General features: G+C 36.8%; 1 protein-coding gene across 1 annotated transcript in view; it reads left to right on the top strand.

Moving 5' to 3' along the window:
• Positions 1 to 22,631, top strand: part of LOC109046020 (NACHT, LRR and PYD domains-containing protein 3-like) — a 435,468-nt gene that overhangs the window by 391,748 nt on the left and 21,089 nt on the right. The gene's annotated exons all lie outside the window — the stretch shown is intronic.

Raw genomic sequence — 22,631 nt, 5'->3', positions numbered from 1 at the left:
GAAACAGCACCTTGTTCCACTGAACTCCGATTACTTAGAGTTTCGAGAGTTTGATGTATTGATATGTTTTCAAAGCCTGTGAAATGTTTCCTTGTAAAATCTCTAATTTGTAAATACTGGAAAAAATCTGTAGATAAAAGATCATATTTTAATTTGAGTAAATGAACCAAATTTATTATCAATGTATAAATCCCTTATGGAAATTAAACCCTTTTGCTTCCATTGGGAAAAAACCTTGTCATGTAAGCCTGGAGTGAAGGCATGGTTTTTACAAATTGGGCTGTCCAAATAAATATGTGGACGATCCAAAAATGATTTAATCCGCTTCCATATTTTAAGGGAATTATTTACTATTATATTCTCATTATAAGACCTTGATTCAATTTTTATCTAAAGATGTCTTACTACACGAGGTTCTTTCTAACCAGACCCATTCCGGTATTTCCTCATTATTCTCTGGAGTTTGTCTCCACCAGGAAAGGGACTGTAAATTAGCGGCCCAATAGTAACATCTGAAATGGGGAAGACTAAATCCTCCTTTTGCTTTTGGCTTACACAGATGTTTTTTAGATATTCTGACAGTTTTATAATTCCATATAAATGAAATAAAATAGACTATGAAATAGACTAATGAAATAGACTAATTTTGCAAATAGCTTGACGGGTATCAGAACTGGAATGGAAGAAAATAAATATAAAAATCGAGGGAGAGTCACCATTTTAATTGCGTTGATCTTTCCTGCCATAGACATAGGGAAAGTCCTCCAAAATGTAATATTATCTTTTAGCTGATTCATTTTTATATGCCAATTCGCTTTGAGTAATGCAGCTGCTCTTCTTGTGACTGTGATTCCCAAATGTTTAAATGAATTGTGAGCAATTTTAAATGGGATAGAATTTTAAAAAGTTGCGTCGATATCCGAAGTTAAAGGCATTAACTCACTTTTGTCCCAATTTATTGTGAAACCTGATAACTTGTTAAACGATTCTAAAAGGTTCAAAAGAGGTGGAATGGACAATTCTGGCTTTGATATATACAAAAGCAAATCATCTGCATATAAAGATATATATTGGGGTCTATCATTCATTAGAATAGGGGTGATTTCAACATTCCGCCTGACACTTTCTGCCAAGGGTTCCATCGCTAGAGCAAATAGATACAGGGAAAGGGGACAGCCTTGACGTGTTCCTCTGTATAGTGAGAACGAGGCTGACAGCGTCAAGTTTGTAAGGACCGAAGCTTCTGGTTTAGCATATAAAATACCGATCCATTGAATTTATTTGGCCCTAAATCCAAATCTATTTAAAGTAGTTAACATATAAGGCCATTCAATTTGGTCAAATGCTCGTTGTGCATCTAACGAGATCACACATGCTTTTGTCACCTGTTTTGTATTTATTATATTATAAAGGCGTCTCAGATTAGACTGTATGTGCCGATTTGGCATAAATCCAGTCTGATCCTGATTTATGATTGAACATATATTGTTTCAATCTATTAGCCAATATATTACTTATAATTTTTGCCTCTATTGGATTAAGAGAGACTGGGCGATACGAGGACATCTTCAATTTATCTCGCCCGGGTTTCGGTATTAAAACTATATTAGCCTTGTACAGAGTGGGGGGGAGTCTCAACTGGGAGAATGAGTGATTGATCATACGGAGAAACACGGGCAAGAATCTATCAAAACTTTTTATAATATTCTGCACTAAACCCGTCTGGGCCCGCACATTTATTATTAGGAAGATTATTAACCACTTCGCTGATTTCGTTTAAAGTAATCTCCTCCTCTAACATTTCAACAGCATTTTCACTCAATCGGGGAAGATTAATATTAGATAAGAATTGATTAATTTTATTAATATCTATATTTCCTTTGGATGTGTATAACTTTTTATAAAAGTCTGCAAAGCATTCATTTATCCGCTTGGGATCGGTAAATATTTCTCCGCTCTCTGTCCGAATTTTATGAATGGCTCTTGATGCTTGGGACTCTTTAAGCTGTCGAGCTAATTGTTTATGAGGTTTTTCACCTATTTCGAAATGATGTTGTTTAATCTGAATAAGCTGTTTAGTTTTTTTTTTTTTTTTTTTTTTTTTAGCAAGAATAGTTATATTCACTTCTTAATGCTACAATTCTTTTTAAAGTATTTGAACAATAATTAAATTTATTATATTCCTCTAATTCAGTAACTAATGTGTCAATCTCATTTAATCTCTTTTTATCTTCTGTGTTTTTCCTTATTTGAAATTAGATTATATCCCCCCTAACAACTGCTTTCATTGAGTCCCATAGTACCGAGTCTGTCACATCACATTCAGACAGAAAGTACCCAATTTTTTCTATTATGTAATCACAGAATTTATTATCATTCAGTAAGGAATTGTCAAATCTCTAATTATAGGTCCCTTTTTCTGACTTCAAATTTAGATCCAATGTTAAAGGGGCATGGTCTGATATTAATCTGTTATGGTATTGAGTGGATCTGACCATTTTTGACAGATTGGAATCTATAAAAAAGAAATCAATTCTGGAATAGGATTTATGCACTGATGAATAAAAAGAATATTCTCGAGCTGATGGGTTTAAACATCGCCATATGTCTACCATGTTAAGATTTTTCAAATAGCTATGTAAAGTAGCTGCAGCTTTACTTTTTGTGGTGTGACTAGGCTGTGCGTCTTTAACTAGGCCAATAATACAATTAAAATCTCCCCCTATGATCACATTAGACAAAGTATCGTCAGGTATTTTGTCTAAAACCCTTTCAAAAAAGGACGGGTCATCATAATTAGGATCATACAGGTTAACCAATGTAATAGGAACTAAATTTATTTCTCCACAAACAATTAGATATCTACCATTATTGTCGACAATCGTCTGTTTATGTATGAATGGTACCCATTTCCTCACAATAATCGCGACTCCCCTTGATTTAGTTGAAAAATTCGACTGGTATATTTGCGCTGCCCACCCTGGATTAAGAAGCGCCTTTGCTGTTTGTTTTATGTGAGTTTCTTGTAGAAATATGATTTCAGCTTTCAATTTATTAAGATGCATAAACACTTTACGTCTTTTCACTGGATGATTCATGCCTCTTACATTCCAACTCAGAAGCCTTATGCCTTCTCCATGTGCTTGACCTGTTTTATTCATATTTTATTCATATTCAAATTCACCAATCCAATCAACTGAACTTGAACTATATCCACCCTTAACCCAACCCTCTACCCAAGAACAACAAACAGAACCAACCAATATATAAAGGAACCCTCCTCCCCCTCCCGCCCCCGCAATTTCCATGTTACTACCGGATCACTCACCACCGATGCAACGTAATCTTCCGTATCCCAGAAAGAAAAAGAAAAAAAAAATCCATCCTCTTCAATTTTAATAGAACAAAGAAATAAGCCTCTTAATTGTCCATTGTTATTTTGACCCTTAAATAATTTATTTTAATTAGTTTAAGTATGCCTTAAAATGTCAAGTTCGCTCCACTTAGTCCACAGGCCAGTTGTCAACGACTCTTCAAGTAGGCTTCAGCATCCTCTGGTGTGTCAAAAGTTTTGGTCTCGCCTTCCTTTGCAGTGACGATAACTGTAAACAGGGGTGCCGCCAGAAATTCTGGGCCCTATGGAAAACAAAATTTCTGGGCCCCCTTCAATTTTTACAGATAAAATCTAACCCAATAAACATGCCCTGTATACTTAAAAAAAAAATACTTAGCACATTGCATAGTTAAAATGTCTAAAGATGAGTACAAAGCCTACAAAAACAAGAAAAAAATATAGAAATATGTACTTGTTTACATAAAAGGGAGAACATTTATTATCTCAATTGCAACTGCAAGCACAACAGAACATAATGTACACATATTGACATATACTTTAAATGAACAAGCTTTAGCTGGGTCAAACTGCTCAATCAGGAAACAAACAGAATCTGTGTCTACGAGACATGATAACCCGGAGACAGCACAGCAGAGATGTATTGTTGGATGTAAATCATAATTCAGTAATTGTTTTACTAAGCTAGCTAGATAAAAGCAGGTCATGTAGCAACAAAAATAAGTAACTCTGGAAGTTTTGGAATACAGGAATAGGGCGACATACTGTCGACTTCGGCGTTCTCTGTCTTCTCTTTCCTTCTTTTCTTTCCGTTTTTGATGCCCTGACTTTTGATGTGACATGTCTGCGTGTGTCACTGTCTGCGCTGCATCATAGCAAGTGCAATAAGCAAGAGACGCTACACTACCGATCTAGCTCGGACAGCGCAGGTGGAATGAACCACTGTGAGGGGGAGGGGTGTGACTGAAACAGTGAATACATTATTTGTTTTTTAAATATTAAATCTATGGTCAAAACGGACAAAATACACATTTAATGCATGAGGGGCCCTAGCACATTTAATGTAGGTATAAAAAAGAGAAAAGAAATAAGAAAAGAAAAAGGGGGTCTGCTCTTCTAGGCCCTAAATCAGCCTGGGCCCTTAGAATCGTCCTAACCTTCCACCCCTTTACGGCGCCCTTGACTGTAAATGGGAACCGAAAGCCATACTTGATGCCAAGATTCTTGCACTTCTTCTTTATTTTGCTAAAGTGATATCTCTGCTTCAACACATCCGCCGTCAGAGCTGGGAAAATGTGCACCCTTTTTCCTTTATACTCCAGAGGTTTCTCTCTGGCCAGCTTCATTATTAACTCCTTTGTTTGGTAATGATGTATCCTGATGACAAACGCTCTTGGAAGATCATCTCTCGGTTTACGCAGCGCCCTGTGGGCCCAGTCGATCACGATAGGTTTGGTGAAGTCTTCCGCTGCCAGCAGTTTTGGAAGTAACTCAGCAATAAATTTGGTGGGTCTGCCGTTTTCTTCCTTCTCTGCAACACCTTCCAGCCGGATATTATTACGTCTGGAGTGAGACTCAAGATCGTTACATTTATCTCTGAGTTTCTTACACTCTTCCATTAGCTCCACACACTGCTAGTCAGACGAGTTTCCTGATTCTTAGTAGCCTCTTCAAATGTTGTGACTCTTTCTGCGATGTCTGTCAGTGTAACTCGTAGCTCAGTAACCGTTTGTGTGAACGTGTCGAATTTTTGGTTAAAGGAAGCATTTAAAGCTGTTATCGCATCCATGATGTCTTGGTTACTAGGAGGGGCTGCACTCCCAGCAACGCCAATTAGCCTCGGCTCCCCCGTATCATTTCCCGCGGTCTTGATCTGGTCGTTGGTCTCTTCATTTTGTTTGTCTTTTTTTTTTTGGATGTTTTGCATTGCTGTGGGTTTAAGTTGACTCCTGACTCAATATTGAACAAATTTAAGGGTTAACTGTCTAATTACAGATACATTTATCGTTAAATTATTGGAGGATTTGCGGAGCTTAGACAAGAGCAGCTCTCTCCATGCAAACCGGAAAAGGAAGTCTCCATCAGGTGCTTTTTGACGGAAAATGCTTTTTTTGGCAAAAAATGTTTGCATAGTTTGTCCAAGGCTTCTTATTTGAAGTATGTTTTATTTTTATTGTATAAAATAGAATTAGAATTCATTTATATATTAATTATACACTATTTGCTTAAAGTTGTCTTGTGTTTGATGCGTAATACAGCCAATAGTTTAAGATTGTTTTAAGTTTGTACATAAAGAAATTATTTTTTAATCTATTTGTTTATAGTGGTATTTTTTTTGGTGAATGACTTCTCACCGGTGATTCCCGACAGTTTTAGAGGACAATTACTCCTCGTCGCCCCCTGTCGTTTCAAAGAATATAACAACGGCGAACGCATCAAGTATAAAAGCCTCGTCCATTTGCGAAGGTGCGCTCGCAGTCAGCGGAGCCAGGCGAAAGTCTAAATCCCACTTAATTTTGTTTGTTGTCATCATCTGCCGCGAGTGGGACTTGAGGAAGTGACGTCGGTCGCGTCTGTGCAGTGAGACACAGGAAACAGAAATACTGCAAAATAATGATAATAACGACTAAACGAGACGAAATAACATTAAAACATTTCGATTCGTCTCATTTTGGTCAACGAAAATGAAGAGACATTTTAGCACAGTTTTTATTTTGTAAACCACATTTAGTCTCGTTTTTATTCATCAATGATATTGTGAAGAGACATTTTAGCAAAGTTTTTATTTTGTAAACCCATTTACGTTGCATCTCATCTCGTTTTCGTCACATGATAAAGGTTCATTGACGACGATATTTAGTCATAATTTTTGTTGACGAAAGCAACACTAATGGGCAGGCGTATGTTTTGGACAACGAACACACATGCATTTTATTGATGGCATTTTGAATGCACAGAGATACCGTGAGGAGACCCTGAGGCCCAATGTTGTGCCATTCATCCACGACCATCACCTCATGTTGCAGCATGATAATGCACGGCCCCATGTTGCAAGGATCTGTCCAAAATTCCTGGAAGCTGAAAACATCCCAGTTCTTGCATGGCCAGCATACTCACTGGACATGTCACCCATTGAGTATGTTTGGGATGCTCTGGATCGGCGTATATGACAGCATGTGCCAGTTCCTGCCAATATCCAGCAACTTCACACAGCCATTGAAGAGGAGTGGACCAACATTCCACAGGCCTGTGGAATAATCAGCATCTTGATATGTCACACCTGTGAGGTGGATGGATTATCTTGGCAAAGGAGAAGTGCTCACTAACAGATTTAGACAGATTTGTGAACTATATTTGAGAGAAATAGGCCTTTTGTGTACATAGAAAAAGTCTTAGATCTTTGTTTTTGCCCCGATTTTTCAGGAGCTGAATTCAAAAGTGTTGCGTTTATCATTTTGTTCAGTGTACATTTACTTCATGCATGAATTCCTCTGCACAGCACTACAGTACACAAGCTAGTAGCACCATTTAGTGCCTGGGTGCAGAACAACCATAGCATCTAAGCCAGGGTCTAGAATTACCACTCACCAGGCACCAAGTGCAAGTAAAAACTGATCTTCCCTGGACAGTTCATAAAATTATCTTAGTCACCAGTTTGTGAGAATGCAGTATGGCTTAGTGTGATTCTAAAATTGTAAAACTAGCAGTTCACAATCTGGTGTTTTACATTTTTATTTACATTTTCATTTGTATGAAGTGCTTGTAATACAAAGTTTCAGACTTTGTTTAGAACAGCACAAGCTAGAACAGGGTGCCCTCTGTGTCTAAGAGCAACCTCAGTTCACAGTAAATGATGCTCCACTTGAACTCCATCTTACACAAGTGCTATGGGTATGGATCACTTGGATTTGAAAATGCAACATGAATAAAGAGAATGAAAATTTATTAGAAAGAAACTAGAATTCATAAAATAATGGATTTTAAGTATTTGCAAATAACATTTTTATTTAAAAAATATGTAAACATTCACTTTTATTTGTATACCTAATATGTTGAAAAGGACTGATTTACCAGACAGACACTTTTATCCAAAGTGATTTCAAAATGAGGAATTCAACAAGTGATTTGTCTTGAGGCAATAACATAAGTTCTAATAATGCAAGGTTTTAAACAAGGTCAAGAATCGTGCAAACTAGAACCGGGAGGTATATAAGAAATAGTGAAAGCATAGAAGAAGGATTTTTTTCCCAAGTCAGCATGATGCAGTTAAAGGGTTAGTTCAGCCAAAAATGAAAATTATGTAATTAATGGCTCACTCTCATGTCGTTCCAAACCCGTAAGACCTCCGTTCATCTTCGGAACACAGTTTAAGATATTTTAGATTTAGTCAGAGAGCTTTCTGTCCCTCCATTGATAATGTATGTACGGTATACTGTCCACGTCCAGAAAGGTAATAAAAACATCTTCAAAGTAGTCCATGTGACATCAGAGGGTTCCGTTAGAATTTATTGAAGCATCGAAAATACATTTTGCTCCAAAAATAACAAAAATTACGACGTTATTAAGCATTTTCTTCTTTTCCGGGTCTGTATTAAAACATCATCAAAGTAGTCCGTGACGCCGCTGACGTACGACGCTGCTGACTTGTTTTCTTTGTTATTGGACGCACCAGAGAACACTTCAGCAGCGTCGTACGTCAACAGTCACAGCAGTCGCGTTCACAACAGACACAACAGGAAGAGAAGAAAATGCTGAATAAAGTCGTAATTTTTGTTATTTTTGGAGCAAAATGTATTTTCGATGTTTTTATTACCTTTCTGGACATGAACAGTATACCGCACATACATTTTCAATGGAGGAACAGAAAGCTCTCGGACTAAATCTAAAATATCTTAAACTGTGTTCCGAAGATTAACGGAGGTCTTACGGGTTTGGAACGACATGAGGGTGAGTCATTAATGACATAATTTGGCTGAACTAACCCTTTAAGTGCTCACAGAAGATTTTCTTGAATTAAGTGTTTCTTGAATATTTGGTATTCTGGATAGGGTTAGGCATATCATTACAACAGTGAATGAAAACATTTTAGAAAGTGTTTTTTGAATCATAAATCGCAGGATACTTGAGGTATGTACATTCATAAAAGAGAGGTAGAAGGTTGCAGAGAATGTGGTTGTTCTGTAGCATCAGTGTCTTGAATTGGATGTGAGCCACAACCGGTAGCCAATGCACGGAAATAAAGAGTGGTGTAACGTGGGCTCTTTTGGGCTCGTTGAAGACCAGTCATGCCACTGCATTCTGAAATATTTGTAAAGGTTTGATTGCATAAGATGCAGGGTATATACAAGAATCATGAATTTAAATTTAATACATTTTAAGACTCTTTCCATACCTCATAGCCATTCCAAGTTTTAACCAGATACATTGGTGACACTTTAACTTAACATTTACTTTATATTGATTGTAAGATAGCACAACTAAACAGACTTACTTTGTGATAACTATTGTAGCTTTCGTCAATGAAAATTGACTAAATATCGTCTTCAACGAACCTTTATCATGTGACAAAAACGATACGAGATGCAACGTAAATGCTGGTCATGTGTTGATGACTATAATTAAATGTATAATGCAATATTGTTGACGAATAAAAGAGACTAAATGTGGTTTACAAAATAAAAACTATGCTGAAATGTCTCTTTCCTTGACCAAAACGAGACGAAACGAAATGTTTTAACATTATTTCGTCTCGTTTAGCCGTTATTATTGTTATTTTGCAGTATTTCTGTTTCCTGTGTCTCACTGCGCAGATGCGACCGACGTCACTTCCTCAAGTCCCACTCGCCGCATTATTTAGAGGACGACAACAAACAAAGTTAAGCAGGATTTATACTTTCCCCTGGCTCCGCTGACTGAGCGCGCTCCTTCCCAAACGGACAAGGCTTTTATACTTGATGCGTTCGCCGTTGTTATATTCTTTGAAACGACAGGGGGCGACGAGGAGTAGTTGTCCTTTAAAACCAAATGAATCACCAGTGAGAAGTAATTTGCTGGTACATGTCTTCTGGCTTGATGAGTGAGTTAACGAATTAATAATTTCTTTATGTACAAACTTAAAACAATCTTAAACTTTTGGCTGTATTTCACATCAAACACAAGATAAATTAAAGCAAATAGTTTATAATTAACATATAAATGAATTCTAATTCTATTTTACACAATAAAATTAAAACGTACTTCAAATAAGAAGCCTTGGAAAAACTATGCAAACATTTCTTTTTCAAAAAAGCGTTTTCCGTCAAAAAGCACCTGATGGAGTTTGAACTTCACATTAAACTGCTTCTGTTTCACACAAACGCCTGCACAGACATGCATGTTCGGCTAGAATCGCCCTGAACTCATGCATGTTCGGATGCGGAAAGTTACAAAAAATGTTGTGCACTCCGCCACGTGAATAGATTGCGCGCACTCAAAGCAAACTTCCAGCAACACCGCGATGACGTCATATTTTCTGCGCTCACCCAAAAGAAATTGCGGGCCATGGAGAATAAATCAGTCTTGACACAGAGAAAGGGACCGTTGGCCGGCCAGCCGGGGTTCGTCTTTGGGAGAAATATTAGTAGATTATTATTATTTTTTATTGTTTTTATTTATTTTATTTAAATTTATGTGTGTGTACTTCTAACATGTTTGGTTGGTAAAATAAATGTTGTAAATTCAAATCAGAGAGTCTTCCGTGTCTGGAATGGATGTATTCTTGAGTCTACAAGGTAAATAATATATTGAGATAACCTTGTTTGAAATGGGTTTGGCTAAAAGAAAATTTTGGTTTCGTCTATACTTTTAGGTACTTGTACTATAGTGACTGGGTTAAATAGAATTGCATTACTAAAATACTATTTTCATTGACTAAAACTAGACTAAATGTCATCAGTTTTCGTCGACAAATCTAAACTAAAATGTCATCAGATTTCGTCAACTAAAACTAGACTAAAATGTCATCAGTTTTCGTTGACTTAAACTACACTAGACTAAAAAGAATATGAACGTGACTAAAACTAATAAAAACTAAAATGATAAATTCACACAAAGACTATACTAAGACTAAAATTCAAACAGGCTGCCAAAAACAACACTAGTGATAATAACATAATTCAGAAGAGGGGAAAGAAGCACAAGAGAATTGAGAGACTAACCAATGCAACCCAAGAAACAAGAATTAGAGAGATGTGTCTTTAATCTAGATTTAAACTGACAGAGTGTCTCTGCCTCCCGAACAATGTTAGGTAGATTGTTCCAGAGTTTAGGTGCTAAATAGGAAAAGGATCTGCTGCCCGCAGTTGATTTTGATATTCTAGGTATTATCAAATTGCCAGATTTTTGAGATCACAGTGAACATGAAGGACAATAATGCAATATGAGTTCGCTTAAGTATTGAGGAGCTAAACCATTCAGGGCTTTATAAGTAATTAGCGAGATTTTAAAATCTATATGATGTTTGATAGGGAGCCAGTGCAGTGTCGACGGAACCGGGGCTAATATGGTCATACTTCCTGGTTGTAGTTGGAGGTTTAGTTTGTGATTTTTTGGCCAGATTTAGTTTGTTTATTAAGCGCACAGAAGAACCACCCAATAAAGCATTACAATAATCTAACCTTGAGGTCATAAACACATTAATTAATGTTTCTGCATTTGACATTGAGAGCATAGGTTGTAATTTAGATATACTTTTAAGATGGAAAAAAGGAAAGATTGCTATCAAATAGCACACCTAGGTTCCTAACTGATGACAAAGAATTAACAGAGCAGCCATCAAGTGCTTTAGGTTATTAAATGCAGAGGTTTTTGGTCCAATAATTAAGACTTCTGTTTTTTTTCAGAATTTAGCAGTAGAAAATTACTAGTCATCCAGTTTTTTATCAACTATGCATTATGTTAGTTTTGCGAATTTGTTTGTTTCATCAGACCGCAAAGAAATATAGAGTTGAATATCATCAGCATCAGGGTTCATTTTATGTACCGATTTAAGTTGTACTAATGTGTTTTGTACTAACTAGGTGTATTTTTTTGAGTTTGTACTTGTATAGTTGTAGTTTTATTACACTGCATTGATTGTGATGTACACACTTTTGGTGTTAGAAAGGTGCTTTATAAATAAAATATATTGTTGTTACTGTCAAGTCAAGTCACCTTTATTTATATAGTGCTTTAAACAAAAAAGAATGCGTCAAAGCAACTGAACAACATTAGGAAAACAGTGTATCAATAAGGCAAAATGACAGTTAAAGGCAGTTCATCATTGAATTCAGTGATGTCATCATGCAGCTCAGTTCAGTTTAAATAGTATCTGTGCAATAATTTGCAATTAAGTAAACAATATCGCTGTAAATAAAGTGTCCCCAACTAAGCAAGCCAGAGGCGACAGCGGCAAGGAACCAATACTCCATCGGCGACAGAATGGAGAAAAAAACCTTGGGAGAAACCAGGCTCAAGTCTTTCAGGGCTGTAGAGGTCCTTTCTAGGTGCTGATCCACCATCTGGTCTGGATACATACTGGATCCGGGTGACTGCAGTGACCCTCTGACTTAGATACAGACTGGATCTGGTGGCTACGGTGACCTCAAAATAAGAGAGGAACAGACTAATATTAGCGTAGATGCCATTCTTCTAACGATGTAGCAAGTACATTGGGTGTTATGGGAGGTGTTCCCGGTTCCGGTTTACCTAATTAATGCAGCCTAAAAATCCTTAAAATCCTTATTAGTGGTTATGTGTAAGCCAGGTTAAAGAGATAGGTATTTAATCTAAATTTAAACTGCAAGAGTGTGTCTGCCTCCCGAACAATGTTAGGTGTTATTCCAGAGTTTAGGCAGTAAATAGGAAAAGGATCTGCTGCCCGCAGTTGACTTTGATATTCTAGGTATTATCAAATTGCCAGGGTTTTGAGAACGCAGCGGACGTGGAGGACTATAATGTAACAAGAGCTCGTTCAAATACTGAGGTGCTAAACCATTCAGGGCTTTATAAGTAATTAGCAAGATTTTAAAATCTATACGATGTTTGATAGGGAGCCAGTGAAGTGTTGACAGGACTGGGCTTATTGTTTACTAAGCGTGTAGAACAACCACCCAATAAAGCATTACAATAATCTAACCTTGAGGTCATAAACGCATGGATTAACATTTCTGCATTGCACATTGAGAGCATAGGCCGTAATTTAGATATATTTTTGAGATGGAAAAATGCAAAGTTTTACAAATGCTAGAAACGTGGCTTTCTAAGGAAAGGTTGCTATCAAATAGCACACTGATGACGAAGAATTGATAGAGCAGCCATCAAGTCTTAGACAGCGTTCTAGGTTATTACATGCAGAGCTTTTAGGTCCTATAATTAACACCTCTGTTTTTTCAGAATTTAGCAGTAAGAAATTACTCGTCATGCAGTTTTTTTATATCGACTATGCATTCCGTTAGTTTTTCAAATTGGTATGTTTCGCCGGGCCGCGAAGAAATATAGAGCTGAGTATCCATCAGCATAACAGTGAAAGCTAACACCATGTTTCCTGATGATATTTCCCAAGGGTAACATGTAAAGCGTGAAGAGTAAGGGCCCTAGTACTGAGCCTTGAGGTACTCCATACTGTACTTGTAATCGATATGATACCTCTTCATTCACTGCTACGAATTGATGGCGGTCATATAAGTACAATTTAAACCATGCTAATGCACTTCCATTAATTGCCAACAAAGTGTTCTAGTCTATGCAAAAGAATGGTGTGGTCAATAGTGTCGAACACAGCACTAAGATCCAATAGCACTAATAGAGAGATACAACCCCGATCAGATGATAAGAGCAGGTCATTTGTAACTCTAAGGAGACCCGTCTCAGTACTATGATACGGTCTAAATCCTGACTGGAAATCCTCACAGATACCATTTTTCTCTAAGAAGGAATATCATTGTGAGGATACTACCTTTTCTAGTATCTTGGACAGAAAAGGGAGATCGGTCTGTAAACTAGTTCTTTGGGGTCAAGTTGTGTTTTTTTGATGAGAGGCTTAATAAAATTCAGTTTGATGGTTTTGGGCACATATCCTAATAACAATGAGGAATTAATAATAGTCAGAAAAGGATCTATGACTTCTGGAAGCACCTCTTTTAGGAGCTTAGATGGAATAGGGTCTAACATACATGTTGTTGGTTTAGATTATTTAACAAGTTTATACAATTCTTCCTCTCCTTTAGTAGAGGAGTGGAACTGTTCGTCAGGGGATCTATAGTACACTGTCTGATGCGATACTGTAGCTGACGGCTGCATGGTTACAATTTTATCTCTAATAGTATCGATTTTAGAAGTCAAAGTCATTACTGCTGTGATGTTGGCAAATGTCAACACTTGTTGATGCTTTTATTTTTTGTTAATTTAGCCACTGTATTGAATAAATACCTGGGGTTATGTTTGTTTTCTTCTTAAAGAGATGAAAAGTAATCAGATCTCGCAGTTTTTAATGATTTTCTGTAGGATAGGTCACTTTCCCTCCAAGCAATACGAAATACCTCTAATTTTGTTTTCCTCCAGCTGCGCTCCATTTTCCAGGCTGCTCTCTTTAGGGTGCGAGTGTGCTTATTATACCATGGTGTCAGACTGTTTTCCTTAACCCTCTGAAGTTGGCTAACTAAGTTTTGCGGCAAATTCTCATGATAAGACCGAAAAGAACTTAAATGACACTTTCAGTTTTGATTGTACAGATAAAAGCAATACATCAAACGAATCTGTAAAAGGTCTACTTTTATTTGTATACACACATGATAACAACAAAACTTTGTGCATTTGTAACATAAAGAAAACAAACAGAGTATGCTGTCTGCAGCCTTGGTCTGCGGTGATCTTTATTTAGAAACGCGTCATTAAAATGAACTGTAACTTAGTGAATACTCAACACAGAGACATGAGAGATAGATCTATAGAAAGCTTGACATGTCTTCATTTAAACTAAGCAAGTGCTACCAAAAACAAATATTTTGTGATAAAGTAATCCACATGAAAACAACCTGATGTCCACTTTCACGTCTCCCTTCATTATATCTAATGCGACCACGCCCACGCGCCAAGCGCGCTATTGTTATTATAAGCATCCATGTGAAGCTCGCGCGGGTAACCGCCCTCATCACAGCAAACAAAGCAGCGAGACTGTACTTCACGTTTTTTAATTGTTACTGTTCGCTTCGAGCTGAGAGGAATAAGACATAATTCACCTCAATAAGACCGCTGAGAGGAATAAGATTTGGATTACCTCAGAAAGAAGAACTAAGCGGCTTGACCCAGAGATAAACATGAGTAAGTCTTTTTTATTATTAATACACTTGTATTAGTTTTCATAAAACTTGTACACATTTTACTAGTTAGACTTTTTCCAGACTATAACTCCTGACTAAATGTATAATCAGGTGAAACATTATGAAGTTTCATTTACATCATCTCAATGTTTCACGATGCCAGGATGTTTTTTTTATTTTTTATTTTTTTTTATGTTCTATAACATAGACAGCTCTGGTGTAAATATTTGTAATATGTTATACCCCATCATTGGTGTTTGCAATCATCTGAGGTAAAAATAAAAAATAAAGTGTATCAAGTAAGCTGCAAATATCACTGACAATAAATGTGCTATGTGGTAATTATGTTCTTTTTTTCCCTGTAAATTACTAATAGTATCAGTGACAATCACAATAATGTTAATAATGCAGTTTATTTGTGTAAACAGCATGCTTACTTTTTTATTTCAGATAAATAATAACCTGTTGCAAAGCGAGTCAATGCAAATATGCAGTCCACTCAGGAATCTGGAACACAGCTAAGACCAAGCGAGGCACACACTCGCATCTCTTCAAAGTCTCTTCAAAAAAGTATGCCCTTCAGAGCACATAAACAATATACATTTTGGAAATGCCAGGTATGTGATGTTCATTTATATATTTTAACATGACACATGAGCCTGCATTTATTTGATCCAAAATACATAAAGTTGCATTTGCTAAAGCAGTAATATTGTGAAATATTTTTTACTATTTAAAATAACTGCTTTCTATTTGAATATATTTTAAAATTACATTTATTCCTGTGATCAAAGCTAAATTTTCAGCATTATTACTCCAGTCTTACTCGAAGTGTAACAATATACACTATACCATTTAAAAAGCTGGGAGTCAAAGCTAAATTTTCAGCATTATTACTCCAGTCTTACTCGAAGTGTAACAATATACACTATACCATTTATATAAACTTATTTAGCACTCAAGTGATGATAAATACAATAATTATGTTAGAAAATATGCTGTTCTTTCAATTAATATAAAATAAATAATAATCTCTTCAACCTATTCAGAGAGCTATTCAGAGATATATATATATATATATATATTTTTAGTAGCAAATCAGAATATTAGAATGATTTCTGAAAGATTGTGTGACTGGAGTAATGATGCTAAAAATTCAGCATTGAAAGTCAGCTTTGATTGTTCCTAAAGGCCCGTTCACACCAAGGACGATAACTATGAAGATAACGATAAAGATATAGTTCTAAAAATCATTTTCAGTATTAAAGAACATCAGCGTCCACACCACAACTATAATGATAAAGACAAAGAAAAACGATATCCTTGGAATCACTTTCAAAACGATTTTTTTCCAGCTGATGAACAATAAAAAAAAAGCCAATCAGAATCCATCCTGCTGTAATGTGCTCGAGAATTTAAAGCGGCAGACGAGCGTGCGCTTAGAATAAACAGAAGATATCGTTCGCTGGTGTGGACGCTAATATCATTATCGTTATAGTTATCTTTATAGTTATCGTTCTTAGTGTGAACGGGCCTTAATATACTGTTTAACTGCATTCGCCAGTGAATCTCAAGTTATTTTGTGGGATAATTACATATATTCTAAATAAACTACAAACCTAAAAATATATACATTTATTTTGTCCTCACGTTCTTTCTTGTAACTCTTCCCTCTCAGTCACATACCTGACTGAAAGGCTAATTATGCAGCTCATTATGTGGGTCTTTGTCTTCCCAGGTGTGAATCAATCACACAAATATTCATGATAGTTGATGCCTACTCGCATATGCCCTTTTGAAACAAACAGTGTCTTAGAAAATTTTAATCAATCTATTGTTTTCTGTGAGTGAGTAAATAAGATGATTTTCACATCATTTTGAAGCAAAAATTCTAGGCTACAAGGTCCATGTTTTACAGTCTTGTGAACAAATGTTCTGTATGTGTTTTATGACCTTATTTCAGTGACTTTAAAATTGTATTTTTTTACTAACCACGCTTAAATGTTGTTTTCTCAAAAACACAATCATGTACATACATGCTATTTACATATTGTCGCCCAGTTTGTACTGATTACAGTGTTATTAGACTTTAGCCATGTATCTATTTATAAGCAACTGAAAAAAACACAAAAGTCAGAGGATGTCAAAACTTCTCCAGGCCCCCAAAACCCCCTAGACCTCAGAAGGTTAAGCGTAAAGGAGCAACTGTATTTAAAATGCTAGAAAGGAGAGAGTCCATAGTTTCTGTTACATCATCAAGTTGTTCTGAGGTTTTGGATATGCTAAGGAATTGGGATACATCAGGAAGATTACTTACAAAGCAGTCTTTTGTGGTAGAAGTGATGGTTCTACCATACTTGGTTTAAATGTATTTTACATTACAAAAGACTGCTTTGTAAGTAATCTTCCACTGATGGAGTTTTGGTTTCTTGCCGCTGTCGCCTCTGGCTTGCTTAGTTGGGGACACTTCATTTACAGCAATATCATTGACTTGATTGCAAATGATTGCACAGATACTATTTAAATTGAACTGAGCTGGATGATGACATCACTGAATTCAATGATGAACTGCCTTTAACTGTCATTTTGCATTATTGACACACTGTTTTCCTAATTAGTGTTGTTCACAAGCTTTGACACAATCTGTTTTGTTTTAAAGCGCTTTATAAATAATGGTTACTTGACTATTTTTGCCGAAATGTTACAGCTTTTGTGCCCTTATCAATGGCAAATACTGTAAATACAGTAAAGCAAAATAATACTTAGGCCATATATATTACTGTAGCGTACTCACTGTGTGGATCACAAAGTCTTAATAAAAAATGTATTACTTATGTATTATACTATACACATGCATTTAGCATAATTTGTTTTGTAGTAGTAGTTTATACTGAAAAATATGATGTGGTTCAATACTGACTATTATAAAGGAATAAAAAAAAAATTTACTCTAAAGGTTTTCTCTGGGTTACGACTGTGCCAGATCGACATGATTGATGACAACATTGCAACAAGCTCAGCAACCCTTAGTGAAATGACCAGAAAGCTGATGGCTGAGAAGATATAAAGGCCAGCAGATTGGTGATAAAAGGAGCTTGTTGTGATTGATGAGAGCCACTTTTAACATAAAAGAAAAGTGTGCTGTGAATATGTATCTTTAAATAATTTAAACTGTATACAAAGGATCTAATCATATTTGCATATTAATAAAGATTAATAAAGACCAATTTTTTTTATCTGGCAGTGTGGTAGAAGAAGAATGTCCTGGGTCCTCTGTCATCAGTGACGAGTGGCATGCCTACCCATGCCCGGCACCAGGATGGCATAACTGGGGGGGCATTTCAGTCCTATGGGGGGGGAGGGTGCCACTACTTGTAATGTGCAATGACAAAACGGATATGGACGCGCCTGTGTGCACAACTACAAAAGTACATGAATAGTCTAATGTAAAATGCTGGTAAAAAAAGCTAAACATACAAATTGAACATAGTACAAGTAGCTAGTTAAACAACCCAAAACGAATTAGTTGCTGCTTAAACTGGAACGGTCGTTGGGCTCCCACAGCTAGCTACCTCTCATATTCGGCACAAATCCACTCAAAAATGTTTCCATATGATTTGAACTTATGTATGTAAATCATCCTTTACATGTGCAATATTTGGTAGGTGAACGCAATAGATTGGACTTCGGACTATTTAAATCGAGTAGTGTAGCCTATTTTAACGATCTAAACGCAAAGTGTAAAGCGCACGGCGCAGGTGCACTCAGGGCGTGTCCAAATCCACTTTTGCTATTTTAACGACGGAAAAATGGTTGGCACGCCCTGGGCGCATGGTCTTAACGGGTTGTCCCTATTCTCTTAATGAGTAATGGGTGTTTTTTGGGCGTAACATCCAATAAACCAATCAGAGTCTCATCTTCTATTCCCTTTAAGAGCCAGTTGCGCTCGTGCCATGACGGATTTGCTATTTACATGGCAGAATTTGGCAAGCGCAAAGACAGAATGCGTCTCCAAAATGAAACGGAGCTGCTTTTGTGCGAGCAAATAGATAGCCTAATTCTGATACATGTGATGACTATCCATTATGATATGCAGGTATTTTTATATTTAATTAGCTAACACAATAATATTCTTATGAATCGCAATCCTTTAATTTTTAATATTAATTAAACGACGTGGCACTGGATGGGAAAATGTGAATGGCGTCGGACTGAAACTAGCAGACACACTTGCGCTGCGCCTTGCGTCGCATTGCGCCGGGTGTATGATAGGGCCCTTTATGTTTGGTTGGCTTATTTTATTTTGATAATGAACAGGCTTCGATGTTATAACTAACATGTTGTGTATGCGCTGGTGAGGCACCTGCGCAATCACTTTAATTTGCTCCTTATGACAGCAGAAACAAAGATAAGAGTGAGAAACTATAAAAGGTCTACTTTTATTTGTGTACAGTCACAATAACAACTTATATAAGCAATAACTTATATAAGCTAATATATAAGAAATCAATAACTTATATAAGCTAATTAAACAGCAGCACTGTTAATTACAATGACAATTAATGATGAACTCACTATTTGTATATAGTCTATTAATGTATTAACTAATGTTTATAAACTACTAATGAACTGTAATAGTTTTAAAATGAGTTAAGTGCTTTGTTATTGTATAATTATTATAAAGTTACAAATATAGTCTAATTACACTATATTTAGCACAAACATGCACTGCAGATTATAAACTATATTTACTGTTATTTTTGTTTTGATTTTGCTTTTTTATTTTGTTTTTTAAGATGGATGTTTTGATGTAATATAAATGCTGTAAACTCATAAATTCACATTAAAATCGCTGTTTTTTTGTTCCCATCTAAATGTGCTGGACCTGAGTAACAATGACCTGCAGGATTCAGGAGTGAAGCTTCTTTCTGAAGGTCTGAAGAGTCCAAGAGTCCACTCTAAGTTGGAGATATTGAGGTTTGAGTTTCAAAAACTTGATTAATCCTTTTGCAAGTTAATTATTTTGGAGATATTGTAAAGAAAACACTGTTAAAATGTATTCTTTACACAGTTATGGATTTTTTTTTATTATTTTGCATGTTTGTTATTTATGATAAGTCTTGTTAGGGTTTGTTTTGTGTTTTGTTATCATCAAGAACCTGTCTGAGGGCACTCTGGAGGAGCGGGCACTTGAGCGTGCTCTGGGGCTGGAGCCGACACTGGGCCTGGGCTAAACGGGGAATCAGGAGCCCATCCAGGGCTTAACTCGGGAACAGGAGCCCCTCCTGGACTGAACTGCGGATCGGGAACCCTCTGTGGGCTATACTCGGGAACAGGAGCCCCTGCTGGGCTGAACTGGGGATCGGGAGCCCATCCTGGGCTTAACACGGGAAAGGAGCCCATCCTGGGTTTAACTCGGGAACAGGAGCCCATCCTGGGCTAGACTGGGGATCGGGAGCACTTCCTTGGCTTGACTGGGGATCGGGAGCCCTTCCTGGGCTTTGCTCTGGGGCTGTGCCGACACTGGAGCGAACTCTGGGGCCTGGGCAAACACCCTTCTCCTCACCCCTAGTTTCCACTTCTGGATTGGGGAGGAAAGGCATGGTCTGGGCCAACACTGGAGCAAACTCTGGGGCCTCAGCCGACACTGGAGCAGACTCTGGAAGGCACTTTCAAGGAGCGGGCACTAGAGGGGGCTCTGGAAGGCGCTTATGAGGCACAGGCACTGGAGTGTGCTCCTTAAGGCACTTACAAGGAACGGGTTCTGGAAGGTGCTTACAAGGAGTGGGCACTGGAGGGTGCGTTGGGGCTGGCAGGCTCAACACATTGATGTTCGTTCGGCTTGCCATATTACGGGTGTGGGTAAGCCACGGATGGCTGACAGGACTTGGGAACTGCTGTCTGATGGGTCCTGGATCGGAATCAGAGTTGGTTTGGCTTGTTAAATTATGGTGTGGTTTGGTTGGGTGAGGATGGGATGGCAGCCTCCACGGGGCGATGGTACGTCATCCCGATCCAGAACAGTGTCTCTAGGGTTACCCCCTCGAGGGAGCTGGTGAGGACGAGCGGCACAAACACGATGGGGTTGGGGCTCGCCTGAGCCATGGAAATGAACATCAGCCGTTCATGCATTTCTGTGCGGCGGAACGAGCAGGAAAAAAACTAAACAAAACTTCTCAAAAAATGGAAAATAAACAGGGAGAGGGTGTGCTGCTTACTGTTTTGGGCCAGGTATTCTGTCACAGGGTGCATTACTAAGTGGAGCGCGGAGCAAGGAATGGAGGGAGACAAGCAGTATATCAATCCAGAGAAGTTCATTATAACACAGGAAACAAGGAAAACTCACATAGCACATGTTTGGTGGATATACAGTATAATAAAATATATTTGGTAGTTTAAACACTTATAATGACATCAGAAAAGTGTCCCACTGTGAACGTGTTTTATAGGATATTTCAGATTTGGGAAATACACATGCTTTACAGACAAAACAGACCTGAGTGTTTGGGAGACAACATATTTTGTAGATTTTCTGTGATTTACAATGCACAAACCAGGAGCATCAATATCTGCAGAATGGAGAAGGGTTGACCATTCTTAAAACATAAAATATCAACTTTATTTCAATTATCGATTTGTGTTTCAGAGGAAAAATCAGTGTTAAGGATGAGTCATCTCTCCATTACGGACCGTTCTGAAAGCAGAATTTATGCAAACGCGTATAAAATGCTTTAAAAACTTTAAAGAGAAATGCAACCTTCACAGATTACATAATGCTTTCGTTTCGAAATGATTCATTTAAAAGTAGACATTTCAAGCTTTCTGTAGATATTTATCTCATGTATGTGAGACACCCAAATTTTAAGTTATTTTATTATCAGCAAGAAATTCAAATGATTGCAAGGGCACCTCCCTCTCATGCATGCACATTAATAATATAATGCGGAATGTCACAGAATTTGCCAAATTTTGGATGAATAAATTACAACAAAGTAGTGTCTATGAATATTAAACAACAAAATACCATTTAAATATGAATCCTGCATGCTCTGCATGAATGAAAGGTGCAGACACATTGTGTGTATGTGTGAGTTGAGGCTGTTTATTTTATTGTTTTGTTTATTACACACATACTGAAGCAGTGTCTCTGTGTGAATGAAAGCAGCAGATGCGTGTTTCATCTGCTCTGAGTGTCACTTCATGAGAATCTTACTGTTTCATTTGAAAAAAAAATATTGTCATATCATATACAAACAGATTTTATTTACCAGACAAATGTAGATACGCAACACAGTATTTCTGAAAAAAATAAATAAATAAAATCCAGAACAGCATAATAAAATAAAAATAAATTAATTAAATAATAATAAAATAGTTTTGTAAATCAGTTAATTAGAGATGGTTTTGATTATTAATATTTAATTAAACCATTAAAATGGAATCCAGAAAATTAATGGAAAACACACAGAATTTGAGAAAAATAAAACATTTCATAGGGCCTTAATTTTTTTTATTTTTGTTAAACTTTTAATAAATTGCTGTTAAATTGTGTTTCGTGATTTCAATTAATTAAATTTGTTTTTTTGATTAATATTTATTAATTTAACCATTAAAACAGAGTCTAGAAAAATTTAAATGGAAAAAAATGAATTTGGAAAAAAATAAAATGGGCCCCAAGTAAGGTTAGTTTTAGGATCACTTTACATGGGTGGTGGTCTAAAATCACAGATAAACCACTCTGAGAGCTTTGGAGGGCTCAAACAAACTAGGTATGAAAATACCCTATTAGAAGATGAGTAAATATGTCACTCTCACAGATGGAGTTAAGAACAAAAATGACATCAAATCATTATCCAGGAATTCAAAATTAATATTAATATGCAGTCAGAAGAGATGCTTGAACCAGCCTGACCAGTAAAATGACTGAGAACTAATGCTGAGGT

Source organism: Cyprinus carpio, chromosome A4 (genome assembly GCF_018340385.1).
Source record: "Cyprinus carpio isolate SPL01 chromosome A4, ASM1834038v1, whole genome shotgun sequence".
Lineage (NCBI taxonomy): Eukaryota > Metazoa > Chordata > Actinopteri > Cypriniformes > Cyprinidae > Cyprinus > Cyprinus carpio.
Note: the sequence above shows the minus strand (reverse complement) of the source record. Positions and strands in the feature narration are given on the sequence as shown.